Below are 13,798 nucleotides of genomic sequence, written 5' to 3' on the forward strand. Positions count from 1 at the left end.
CTTTGAAGACACTTCTATTTTTACTTTGTCAAGCAGTAATAGCAACAATAAAAATGTCTATGAAATGTATTTGCTATTCTGTAATCCATCTGGGGACGTGTTTCCTGATATTTAATGTTTTTCTGGCAAGGAAAAACATTTTATAAAGGATTATGCACTATCTTTATCTATAGTACATTTATGAGTAAAAAAAAAAGATTTTTTTTCTGTTTCAGTGCTCAAACCCAACTTTTCTTAAGTTAAAAAGCAACCAAGGTTTAATGATACAATGGCAATTATCTGTTGTGAAAGGCAGGTGCTGCAAAAGTTAGTTCAGATTTTTCTAGCTTGATTAATTGATCTTTGAAGTGAGGAAAGATAATTGAGATATGTATGGGATAGGAATATTTTTAAATATTTTTCTATTGCTCATATAATTTAGATGCTGAATTCTGTGATAAATTGGAAGTACTCTATCAGCTTTAGGTAATTTCTAAAGAGGCAGCTTTATTGAATCAAACATTACAAAGGTTAATTCAATAATTTGTCTTCTCTTTCTTTTTTTTTTCTTTTTCTATTATTCCTGTAGTGATTTTTGAGTTTTCAGTGTGCTGCAATAGTATGGGAAGTAATCCTACTTTTGTTAATTTCTCACAAACACTGTGTCCATACCCTAGCTCAGAGCAGGTGGTAATTACAGTGTGAAGTAGCTGGTTCTTGTGGGTCCAGATGTTTCAACCAAATGGTTTGTTACCTTTGGAACAGTATAAATCATCCTATACTGTTTCCTAAATTAAGTTATATGGGGTTTGCATCCCCCTTTCCCATATTATAAACCCTTGGTGTAGTACCAAGGTTAGATTCTGGTTTAGAGTATCTCATGATTGTTAGCTGCATGCTTCATTTCATTTGGTAGCTTCCAGAACAACTTTTATCTTTTACCTTCCTTTGGCAGCTCAGAGAGGAGAAGGATTGTAGGACTGTCTTTTTGGCCAATGGACTGTCACTTCCATGTCTATCTATTCCACTAGAATGACTGCATTTGTCCACTGGTGAAAGGAGAACAAGTGCAGGGCCAGTCATTGTGATTCCTCTGTAATTCAGCTATGTGAAAGCAATCCTGATTTGTGGAAATCCTTTCTTATCCTTTTAGTTTGTTCCTACTAAGGCTTATTTATTAAGAGAGAAGCAGAGTTTTGACCACATTGGTCATATTGTGAGGTCTTTGTTACATGTCAAGTATTTAATTAATTAAAAGGGGGTTTTGTTGTTGGGATTTTTTTTTTTGTAAGAAGAAGACAATCAAAATCTGACACATCTAGGTTATTTGCACAAATTTTCCTGAAGCTGGAAGGTGTGGAGAGTTGTGACTCTCTGAGATTTCACCTACATGAAATGATAGAATTTAGGGAGGAAGTTTGTGTTACTGCACTTGTCAGTTTTGGTAATGTGGTTGCATATTTACTATCATCTCAATCAAGTTCATTCACAAAAAGATAAGAACTGGGTTTCCCCTTTAGGATACATATACAGTGTGGAGTTGTGGATGCTCATCCATTATAATTTCTTTCTCTCTTTCCTGCCACACATAAATGACTGTAATCTGAATAATAAGGTGCTCCAGGTCCCTATCAGCCAAAATGTGTATCCAAATTTGTGTATCCAAAATTTGGGATGGTATAAGAATAGCACTAGCATAGCACCTTAAAACAGGAAGCTTGGCCTGATGCTATCTCCTATGTTTGCTCTGTGTTGTGACAAGCAACTTCAGTCTTCAAGGATAGCAGACAGCCATCTTTTGCTTCCCATAAATTTTCATTATTTGTTAAAGATGTAAGAGAATCATTAAGGTTGGGAAAAGCCTCCAAGATCATCAAGTCCAAGCTTTGACCGAACACTACCAGCTCCAAGTGCTACATCCAGTTGTTTCTTGAACACTTCCTGGGATGGTTACCCCCCTCCACTTTCCTGAGCAGCACATTCCAATGCTTAACCGCACTTTCAGGGCTGAAATTCTTCCAGATGACCGACCTGAACCTTTAGTCTGCCAAGGATGTTGTGATGATGAGCACTTATATGTGTTGGAGAGGAAAATGGAAATTCATGGAAGATAGATCCACTGAAAGTGATCAACCCCCTACAGGCCACATGCATCTTGTGAAGTTCCTGAGCCAAAATGGTTGTGATTTGGGATGGGATTAGGGGAAGTGTTGTAATCTAACTGCCTGTAGTAGATAGGGACAGGCGAACGGAAGATTTCAGGATGTGACGGAAAGAAAAGACCCCCATCCCCCTCTCACCCTGCAACATGTTATCCATTACCCTAAAGAATGTAACCACACCTAACCCAGTAGTTTTCCACTCCTGACTAACCCTAGAGACCCTACCAACCCCTCCTGACGTAGCAGAGTCCCCCAAGACTATTTAAACCCATGAAATAAGATAATAAAGGCTTTCGACTGTCCACCACATTGGTGTCCTGCGTGTGTCATTAGCCCGAGTGGCCCAGGGGAGACTGGGCTGCCGTGCTGTTCTTTGAAACCAGGTCGCTGTTGTCTTCCATGAAGGCAACATAACTGGTGCCGAAACCCGGGAAAGATTAGCTCGGGTAGCGGGTGTCGCCTGGACAAGGGCAGCAGCCAGACCGGTGAAACCGTGTTCTCGGCGAGGGAGACGTCCCAGGACCCGCAGTCGTCATGGACGCCATCGCCAGGGTCGTAAGTGAGGTTCATAAGCAATGGGGAATTGAGTGTAAGCTCAAAGACTTTTATCTTGCTATAGCAAGGCCGCTTGAGCTTGGGGCAATTGAACGCCCTGTGGATGTTTTGCATCCGGAGATATGGGAAAATGCACAACCGCGCTGGCCGAGGACACGAAATCCTCAGGCAGCGGCAAATGCCTTAAGGCGTGGGGAAAAGTAGAAAAAGCCCTGCGCAGAGCAATAGAAGAGCAGGAGACATGGAGCGCAGCGCGTACGTGTTTATTGGTTACACCCAAGCTAGGGGTAGGAGCGGCAACGCAAACTACCCCTGAGGGTGATCCGCCCGGGAGCGGGGATCCGGGGGGGCCCGGCACATCCCCCCCCACCCCGGGCCGGGGCCCGGGACCCCCCGCGGAGCCTTCCCAAAGATCCGCGGCTTCCCCATCTGCCCTGCCACCGCCGGTCAGTGACCCGCTACCGGAGGTGCAGCAGCGCGCAGAGCTCTGTTGATGGAGGCTGGCGGGGGAAGCCAGAGGCGCGGGAGCCGCGGCTCGGGAGGAGATCCTACCCATGCCACCCCCGTATCCCCTTGAAAATGGCGCCGGCAGCCAAGGGGAGGGGCGGGGCGCGGGCAGTCTCGGCGCGAAGAGCCCAGAGGCGCAGAGTTTCGCTAATGCGCGTGTGCGGGAGAAAGAGGAGGAGAGCAGCAGAGGGCTCGGAGCCGATTGGCAGCTGTGCCTGACGCTGCCACCATGTAAGGGAGAAACCCCCCCCTGCAGGAGGCAGGGCGAGCCCGGGGGGTGGCAGCGGCGCCACCCCCGGGGGGAGGAGCGGGGTCGGAGCCGCACAAAACGGCACCGAGCCCCGGAAGTGCGCTGGCATTCGACTTCCGACTCTGAGTCCAGCAGCAGCTCCGGCAGCTCGGAAGAGCTGTCGGGAGCCGGCTGGGACTCTAAGACGAAGGGAACGGACCCAACACAATTTAAAACAAAACCAAGTAAAGCTTTAAGCTGCACCGAAAAGCAGCCACAATACGAACCAGTTTACCGACTGGGGAGAAATAAAAATAGCCTGTGCCGAATGGTCCCCAGCGGCCACCGTACAAGCCTTCCCGGTGAGGATCACCGGCCCGGAAGGGAACCAGCAGAGGGTATATGCCCCGGTAAACCCAAAAGATGTACAGTCAATTGTCAAAGCCATTGCAGAAAAAGGAATCAATTCGGCCATGGTCTCCACATTAATCGATGGTCTTTTTAGTAATGACGACCTGCTTCCCTTTGATATCGAGTGAATAGGTCGCATGATACTTGATGGTGCCGGAATGATTGTGTTTAGACAGGAATGGGAGGATAATTGTACAAAGCTATTAGCCCAAGCATCTGGCGCGAGGCAGCCACTACGCGGATCGACTTTATCCAGGCTTATGGGAAAGCACGATGATATGATCACGCCTCAGCAACAAGCCACACAGATGCGGGCTGAGGAGGTCAGGGCGACCACTCGGGCTGCTAGGGAGGCTATTCGTGCAGCCTCCCGGGTCGTGGCCAAGCCGTCACCGTGGTCCACCGTGAGGCAGGCAGAGAGCGAAAGCTTCACACAGTTTGTAGATCGCCTGCAGGCAGCGATAGACTCCTCTACCCTGCCGGCAGAGGCAAACGGCCCCGTGGTAGCTGACTACTTGCGCCAGCAGTGCAACTCTGTCACCAAAGATATCTTACGTTCCCTGCCAGCCGGAGCCAGCCTGGCTGACATGATCAGACATGTAGTGAGGGAAGAACACCTGACACCCATTCAGGCAGCCATCCACACCCTGACCAGTGCCATGGCGTGTTTCAAGTGTGGTGAGGCAGGTCACATCGCGGTGAGCTGTCTCCAGCCGGCACGGCTGCCCGCCGCGGCGCCTCCACCCCAAGCACGCCCGAGAGGAGCCTGTTGGGGCTGCGGGAGGAAAGGACATCTAGCCAAGGAATGCAGGTCCCAGCCCCAGGGAAACGGGAGAGGGAGGGGGCGTGCGGGCCACACTCAGCCTCCTCCCGCCGCGAATGCAAGGCGGCCCATCTATGCCAACCCCCAGTGGGGCGGGGCGCCCTTATACCCCATACCCACACAGGAGGCAGCCAGCTTCGTACCCTCACCAGCGAATTTCGCAACCCAGCCTGAGGTACCTTCGTACCCACTACCACCGCAAGCAGTGCCTGTGCTGCAGGGTCAGCAGGGGACGCCCCAGAATGGGACCCCTGGGTGGCCCTGGCCATGAAAATGGGAAGGAGCCCCTGATGCTGTGGGGGACGTGCCGCCTTTATGGCAGTCAGGACCCCCATGTCATAGGGCTTCAGTTTTGGGCAGACACAGGAGCAGACTGCTCGATTTTTCCCCAAGCGCTGTGGCCCCGACACTGGCAATGCAAAGAAGTCCCCCCAGTGAACGGAGTGGGAGGGCCGTCCCGAGCTTGGAAAAGCACCCAATTAGTAGCCATAACGCTTCATACAAAAAAGGGACCAGAAGAAACAGTAGCAATCCACCCCTACATTTTGCAAAACTCTCCACCCCTGATAGGAAGGGACATCCTTGCTATGTTAGGAGTCAGGATTACAAATTTATAATAAGAGCCACTGCCGTACACCCACTGCTGCCAATCAAACTGACTTGGAAATCACCAGACCCCGTATGGGTCAAGCAGTGGCCCCTGTCAAAGCCTCGAATGGCAGCCTTGCTGGAACTGGTCGACCTCGAGCTGCAAAAGGGTCACATAGAACCCTCCACCAGCCCGTGGAACACCCCTGTGTTTATATGCTAGAAGCTACCTTTCTAACCCCAAACGAAACGAAACCAAACCTGACTAACTCCTGTTGGCTTTGTTATGATGTTAAACCCCCTTTCTATGAAGGCATTGCTTTAGACACCCCCTTCAGTTACTCCACAGCCAGTGCCCCCCACCAGTGCAGATGGGACTCTCCCCGCAGAGGACCAATAAGTGGGTGGTCCCATCCCTATCTGGGATGTGGGTTTGCCAGCGATCTGGAGTGAGTCCTTGTGTGTTCCTTGCCAAATTTAATGACTCTATTGACTTCTGTGTCCAAGTTCTGATTGTTCCTAGGGTCCTGTACCACTCAGATGAAGAAGTGTACCACCTTTTTGAAGAACCTGACAGACTCCACAAAAGAGAAATAATCACAGGTATAACTATCGCAATGCTGCTCGGCCTGGGAGCAGCTGGTACAGCCACAGGTGTCTCAGCCATCGCAACCCAACAGCACGGACTCTCTCAGCTGCAAATGACCATCGATGAAGACCTGCAGAGGATCGAGAAATCCATCTCCTATCTAGAGAAATCAGTCTCTTCGCTTTCAGAAGTAGTTTTACAGAATAGGCGAGGACTGGACCTCTTGTTCATGCAACAAGGAGAACTGTGTGCAGCTTTGAAAGAGGAATGCTGCTTTTATGCAGATCATACAGGAGTCGTTAAAGACTCCATGGCAGAACTCCGAGATAGACTGGCTCAGAGAGAGACAGGGAAACCCAGCAGAGCTGGTTCGAATCCTGGTTCAATCAATCACCTTGGCTCACCACTTTAATTTCCGCCCTGGTAGGTCCACTGGCAATACTGCTTTTAGCTGTTACCATAGGACCATGCCTGCTGAACAAGCTAGTCTCGTTTGTTCAGGCCCGTCTAGAACGGGCGAACATTCTGTTCATGGGCCAGCAACAAATGCTGTAAACCAAAAACTGCGAACACAGTCAGTTGCAAAAGCCTTCGAAACTCACCTTGCGAGAATTTCTCAGGTTTACCAAACCCCTTTTTTCCTTACCAAGTTACAAGTTTGTACCTCACTCCAGTGCCTATATCTACGACTACCTCATTTTATTTATGAAAAGGAGGGGGGAGATGTAGTAGATAGGGACAGGCGAACGGAAGATTTCGGGATGTGACGGAAAGAAAAGACCCCCATCCCCCTCTCACCCTGCAACATGTTATCCATTACCCTAAAGAATGTAACCACACCTAACCCAGTAGTTTTCCACTCCTGACTAACCCTAGAGACCCTACCAACCCCTCCTGACGTAGCAGAGTCCCCCAAGACTATTTAAACCCATGAGATAAGATAATAAAGGCTTTCGACCGTCCACCACATTGGTGTCCTGCGTGTGTCGTTAGCCCGAGTGGCCCAGGGGAGACTGGGCTGCCGTGCTGTTCCTTGCAACCAGGTCGCTGTTGTCTTCCATGAAGGCAACACTGCCTTGTGATTACATTACTCCAAATAATTTTATCTATGCCCACTGTCACTGCTTACACTACTGAAAGTGTCCTTTGTTTTGTATATACTGATTTCAATTTCCTCTGCAATGGCCTGTTCTTGGCTTTGCCTGAGAGAAGTCTGTATTCCTAGGATGAAAGCTCAGTGATTCCAGTTTTACTGCTTTTTCTATTCTTCTGATAATTGTCTCAAAAGCTGAAGATAGCAAATAACAGCAAGAGATACCCCAGAGGTAAGAAATAGGTCACTACTAGTCTGTGCTACCAGTGGGCTTTGGGGACTCCCCAGTTTGTATTGCAAATGGTGTGGAAAAGAAAGTGAAATGTCTCACCCAAAGGGGATAATACAAATAAAAACCCGGAGATAGGTGTAAACCCCTGGTGAGAGTTAGGCTCAAATTACCAAACAAGAAAAAGCAAGTGCTGAAAGAGTAGGTCTGTGTATCATAACACCTCCTAGCAACTTCAAATGGATATTTACAGCAGGAAAAAAAGCTGTTAGTCCCAGTGGGAAACCCTGACCCCAAGGTTAAGAGAATGGAAACAGTTGGTTTTCTTTACAACAGACACTTGTGGGTATCAGACATTTGTCATAATTGACACTCTGGTGGTGTTCACACTGGGATGGATAAGCCCCATGTAATTATTACCACAGGGGTTATATTCCAGAAAAACTAGCACAGCAGAGAGATGGTTTCATTACTTATTCCTATTTATACTAGACTGCTGGTAGGAGAACAGTCAAAGTATTTGATCAGGGTAAACAGCTTTTGGGGAAATTGGACTTTAGTTTTAGCAGCTGGAATCCTGTGGTAACCCAAATTTTGATAGTCATTCTTTGATTAATCTGTTGGGTTTTTTTTTCTTTTTTCTTTTTTTCTTCTTTTTTTTCCCTTTTTTTTTTCCTTGTCTTTTTTCCCTTTAAAAAAAATTAATGCACTTGTAATTAATTTCAGATATGTTAGTGCCCAATGAGATGGATTTAAAAGCCAAAGGTTTGTAAAGGAGTGATATCTTTCTGGGTTAACAGCAAGTGGGAAGAATTTTTTGAGCTGTGATGCTCAAATGACAAGCTGGGGCTTTGCTGCCAACATCCCAAGTGTAAATTGCTAGATAAGGAGGTCTATAACTATTACCAGAACAGAATCATTGTGTGTCAGCTGTTTATTTATTGTCAATATTTCATTAGAAAACAGTTCTTCCATTTATACAATTGGTAAGTGAGATATCTTCCTAAGTTAAGGTGGTGATTTGAATCCAGCTGAAGTGAATAACAGCAAATAAAAGTCATTGTTCTGTAATGCTGTTTCAGTCAATCTGATGTAATGAGTTGAACAGCATCTGTACAGTTGTTAATAAACAAATACACACAATATGAACTTATTTGCACTAAAAGAATGTCTCCATGCTGTTCATGGCCTGAATCTGACCCAAACGCTGAATTCTCCTGTGCTTTCACTTCTCTATATCGTTGCCTAAATAGAAGGCTACAGGAAGGAAATCTCTGCTCTTGCTACCTGTTCAAAATTTCTCACACGAATGGACAGACATTCAAGTGTTGGCTTGTCCAGCAGCACTCATCTGGGATCCCCTCAGGTAAATGTCAATTTGAAAATTTGAGTTTATTTCTCGTAAAATCCTTATCCTCTGTGTTCAGGAGAAAAAAATATTAAAGAAAGACTCACAGGTATATTCCTAAGGGAAATATATTTTCCCTGCCATTTCCACTGTATCTCAACTTCTTACAATTTCCTTTTAGATATTCCTTCTGATAATTATCAGATTGTTAATAATTTTATGTATGGGGATTTCTTTGTTTTCCTATGAAAGTGAGAAAGTTTATTCCTACTACTTAAAAATTATTTGCAAAAAGGAAATAGATTTATTGAACTAACCATTTTTATTTTTTTTTAAATATATTTTGCACATCTGAATTGATCCTCATTATGGGTGTACTTTTTGCTTGGATATTTGTATTGTTTCTCCTTCCCCAAAAGGTTCACAGTGGCAATCTCTTCCAAAACTCATCCTATTGCAGGGCCTTTTTTAATTCCTGCTTTCAAAACTTTGTATATATTCCTTGTGTAGGTAAAAGAAATGTTGTAATCTAGAAGCAGAACATCAATGCATTTGGTAGACATGCATCTGCACTTTAGGCTCAGGCTTTGGTATTTTGATGTTGTAAGAGGCCTTCCAAACTTTTGGAGTTTTGATCTCATTGGGATACAGAAGCTTCTGTCTTGAAGAAGAATGAGATATTTCAGAAAATTGATCATTAATAAACTTGTTTGTGGATGATGCAGAGACTTGCAAGACACAAGTGATGTGCGGGTTGGCAGCATTTTGCCTCTGAAATTTATAATCTCAGTTCTTTTTGTGTACTTCTGTTGACAATTCTGCTCTGTAATTTGTGAAGGAAAAAGCAAATATCAGGGCATACTAAAAACCTTGTTGATCTCAGAGGTAGTGTACTTCCGTGTCTTCTGTTACTATTACCTGGCTGCCTATGGACTTCTTTTTCCAGTACTTTCTCCTGTTAAATGGCAGACAACAGAAAGAGCAACAAATCAACTGCTTACATGAGACCACTCAGTATAGTGGCACAAGAAATTGCATGTTACATCCTGTCACAGGGTGGTATCTTCCAAAATGGACCATCCTTTTCTTTTCTGTTGCTCTAAGTCTTGATGGTGAGATGTATAGCTTGTGACAGCAGTTTCACTTGGGTGGAGCAAAGAGATCATTCCTTTCACACAGAGGATTTGTTTGTTACTTGACCTCTCTTCTTTCCTACCATATTCACCCTGTTTATTGCACAGAACACAGGCTCTTTTCAGTTGGGCTTCTCTTTACCCTTTCTTACTAGAGCTAGATTTGTTCCAATTATTAAGCCTGTATTCATAAGCATATTGTAAAAATGCTTGAAGCTGTGTTCACAAGAGACAGGGGGAGGGGTGGGACTCTTCCTTCTCCCAGGAGAGCAAAAGTTTGCTAATGCCCCGCGAGGGAATGACAGATGATTTCTCTCTCAGGTTATATATGCTCTAAATCCTTGCCACTGTTTTTCTCCAGCAATGAGGAGACAGATGCTTCTGTAACAGCACAGAACTTGTGCAAACCCTTTACAAAGACCTTTATTACTGCTATGAGTAAAACCAAGGGACTTGCTTAACCTTTCATACTATTTTTACATGAGCTTACGTTTCTGAAGAATGTATTTGATTGCCTTTCATGGTTTTGGCTAGTTTTCTGATGATATTTTTCCCTTTTCTTTTAGTGTGATATGGGAGGATGAAGGTGTGATCAAGTGTCTGTTTCTCTGAGCTGTTGTGTTGGTATTTGTTAAACTGACATTTTGTGTGATGTGCCCAATTCCCTTTCTAGCAGTTTCTAGTAGCCATGGGAATAAAGACAGCAGAAATCACACTTTTCACACACAATTTCTCTCCTGAAAAAAAACCCCAAAACTGGTGGAAGGGATAGACAAATGATTTTGTGAACAAATCTTTAATTTGGCCTCAAGATAAATGCTATGAAGTCTTGGGAGAGAAAGTTTGTTTTTATTTCACCAGTTTATTGCAACCTGGTTTGCAAGAATCGCTTTTACATCCAGAGAGTGCAGTTTCAACTCAGAGGTCTTTTGAGGGTCTGAGCCATCTTCCACAGTTGTCATTGAAACTCTTGTGGTGTTTTTAATGGATATTTCACCATGGTCCTTTTCTAGAGCTTTTCTCAGGGACTTCAATGTGATGGGGATCAATTAGTACCACTGAGTAATTACTTTGCAGAGAGAAGGCCAATGTTAGGAGTTTCATTGACACCATAAATCTATGTGGGTACTGATCTCTTGTTAGAGATCAGTACCTGATGTAAGATACTGATGTTTTGGATTACAATCTAAAGGCATAACCAGGTAAAAGATTTGTCTCATGCTGTTTCTTCTTAAGCATCTGTATTTTATGCATGTGCTTTTTTATTCTTTATAAGAAAGAGTACATATTGGACTGTCATATTATATTTTGTTTTGTGGTTTTGTTTTGAGGGTTTTTTCCTTGTTGTGGTGTTTGTTTTGGTTTTGGGTTTTTTTGTGTGTGTGTATATAAGGATACATAATTGTTCATCTTCTGACGTAGAAGAACCACAGAAGAATACAGTTCTGGAATGATGAATTATCATATATTGTCACCAAAACTAAGTATTGACATACAAAGTTTGAAAACACTGTATTTTATTATTCACTAAGACTGGGAGGAATAGCTGTTCTGGTAAGTACTTATAAGTATGTAAGAGAAGCAAACAAGGGAATGATTGATTATATGAGGATGAAGGCTGGGGAACTGATACATACATGCTGAGAGAGAGAGACGTAGATAAATACATTTTCACTGTGGGTATCAGCTGGAACAGATACCTCAAGCATGCATTCAGACTTAACCTAAGGGGGTATGTATATAAATTTATTCTCCCTACATAATCAACACTTGTAGAGGAAAGTATGTACCTATGTGAAAAAAACAAGTACATACCTGATGTAGAGTTAAATGAAAAGTTGTTTCAATAGCTGAGTTCCTGCTCTTATAAAGTCAGGGAAATTGTGGTCGTCTTGAGAAATTATGTAGAAGCTTTGAAGAAGCTGTAGAGAAAAACATAGTTCTCCTACGTTTTGCTAAGTGGAACATTTGGAACTTTCTGCTCCCCTACCAGAAGTGCATCTGATACACTGTACAGGGATTTCAAAGTTTAATTTAGCTTAACTCTTGGCTGCTAACAACTGCTGATAAATTTAGTTGGGAGATTAGGGAAGACTAATAGCTCCTTAAAAGGAGCCTGAAGATGAGACAGCAAAACAAAAACATCTGCTAGACTCTTCCTTAGAATGGTAGCACACCATACAGTCATATTTTAGAGAAATAAATAGGTTGGTTTTGGGCAAGGAGTGATTTTTGTAGATATAGACATTTGGAGAAAGAAAACCAAATGTGTGTTTAAGGGAGTTGTTCCCTTTCTGAAGTGAAAGAGTGGGTATCTTGACTGGAATCAGTAGTATATAGCAAACACCCTTCTCCTGTGGTTCTACATAGTTTGCTAGTCCTTTAAAAATAGGCATTGTTAACTTATTTTCCCCATTATATTTTGTTGTTGTTATTGTTTGTTTTTTTAAATAGATTGTCATGTTAATAGACATGTTAGATTGACATGTTAGATTGTGATGTCATTGTCAATAGTCTTCAGATTTCTTTGTCAGCGTTAATTCAAGTGTACATTCTTAAGCAAGGCTACTGCATCTTCTTCAATTTCTCTGTGGTTAGTAAAGTAGTATTAAGCAGTATTTCATATGTCCAGTCAAAATGGAGACTCAAACCAAATCAGTACAAGAAAACTCATTCAGGTATTTATTTGGAAAATAGACTTATTGGAAATTACTAGAAGTTTCTCTTCCTAGATGCTTCCTTCTCACTTGTTTTATACTGCATCAAATTTTCTAGATCCAACTGTAAATAGAGCCTTTTATAAGTATTGTACTTAGGTGTCTCATAGCAAGAAACAATTCTTATGCCAAAGGCAGTGTGATCTTGCACAGTCTTCTTTATCCTTTATCCTTTTAGACTATGAACAATCCCTTTGAACTAGATTTGGAGCTGAAATGAGAATTAAGTAACTGTTTAATGTTTTTTTTCCTGCCTTCTTCACATAGCCTTCTGCTATCCCAAAATTACATTTTTAGTTTTTCTATTGCCCAAAGGCCTCAGAGAGAACTTACATGAGAAAAGGTTAAAAAGAAAAAAGTATTTGAATAATTATTATTCAAACTAAGAGGGAGTCATTATTTGATAACATTTTGATCTGCTTAGAAAGTAATGTCCTTTCATAAAGTGTTTAATTATCTTGTGGGTTTTGCAGCTGGATGGCTATTATTCAGCAAAGAGTTTATTGAGATTTGCAGAAGGATTATATATAAAAGCAGAGTGTCTGTTGTTAGCCAAGATAAATCTGATAGACTTTGAAATCATAAAACAGTCATCTCTAAGAACGTGAACTATATTGCCAAGTCAAGCAAGAGTGTTTGGTTTTCAAATTTTTTTTGTGTTTTGGAACAACAATTGAAAAGAAAGCATTCAGATTAGAAGTATAGGTCTGCTCTGATGAATCAGAATATGGATTTAAGAGGAGAGAAATGAACCACTTTTCTAGAATAATTTTTTCTGTTACGTTCATAAACCGTTTGTGTATTTACATGATGATGTAGGTGGACTGGTAAGCCCCATGTCTTGCATTCAAAATATGTGAAGAGTAACTTTTCTCTACATGAGAGCAAAATGTCACTGACTTTTAAAGTTATTTCTCTAAAATACCAGTTGGAGTTATGTAGTTATGTGGTGAAAGTGTTATTTTCTGTGATACTTGTTCTCTGAATCAGGTCTATTTATAAAACACTGCAGCCTTTCTGACTGCTCAGTAGTTAACAGCCTAAAGAGCCCAATTTCAAATTGTGTAAATGTTTCTTCATCCTTTGTTTCACTTTGTCAGCATGCCAGGCATAGTGAATGTTGTAACTGTTTTATTTCTTATACTAAGACTCTTGATGTCTAAAAGCCACAGTGTTAGCAAGAATAAAGAGACTGAGGGTAATGGGAGACAAACTACTAAGGCAAAAGAAAACCCAAAGAAATGTATTAGTTACTAATAAAATTAGTGCAGGGCTAGTGCTTGTGTGGTGCATAATTTTAGTCTCTTTATTCATTTTCATGGCACACATATTTCCCTCCTCCCCCTTTTTGGAGCACTGAATACTTGAAGTGTCAAACAACATTTGAGGAAGGCTGCTCAAACATACTTTACGCATCTCTCAAGCTCTCTTGATT

At 42.8% G+C, this 13,798-nt stretch overlaps 1 protein-coding gene across 1 annotated transcript in view; it reads left to right on the forward strand.

The window, feature by feature from the left end:
• The window catches only part of NCF4 (neutrophil cytosolic factor 4), a 44,700-nt gene that overhangs the window by 9,707 nt on the left and 21,195 nt on the right, over positions 1-13,798 (forward strand). The window lies entirely within an intron of this gene.

Source organism: Lonchura striata, chromosome 5 (assembly GCF_046129695.1).
Source record: "Lonchura striata isolate bLonStr1 chromosome 5, bLonStr1.mat, whole genome shotgun sequence".
NCBI lineage: Eukaryota > Metazoa > Chordata > Aves > Passeriformes > Estrildidae > Lonchura > Lonchura striata.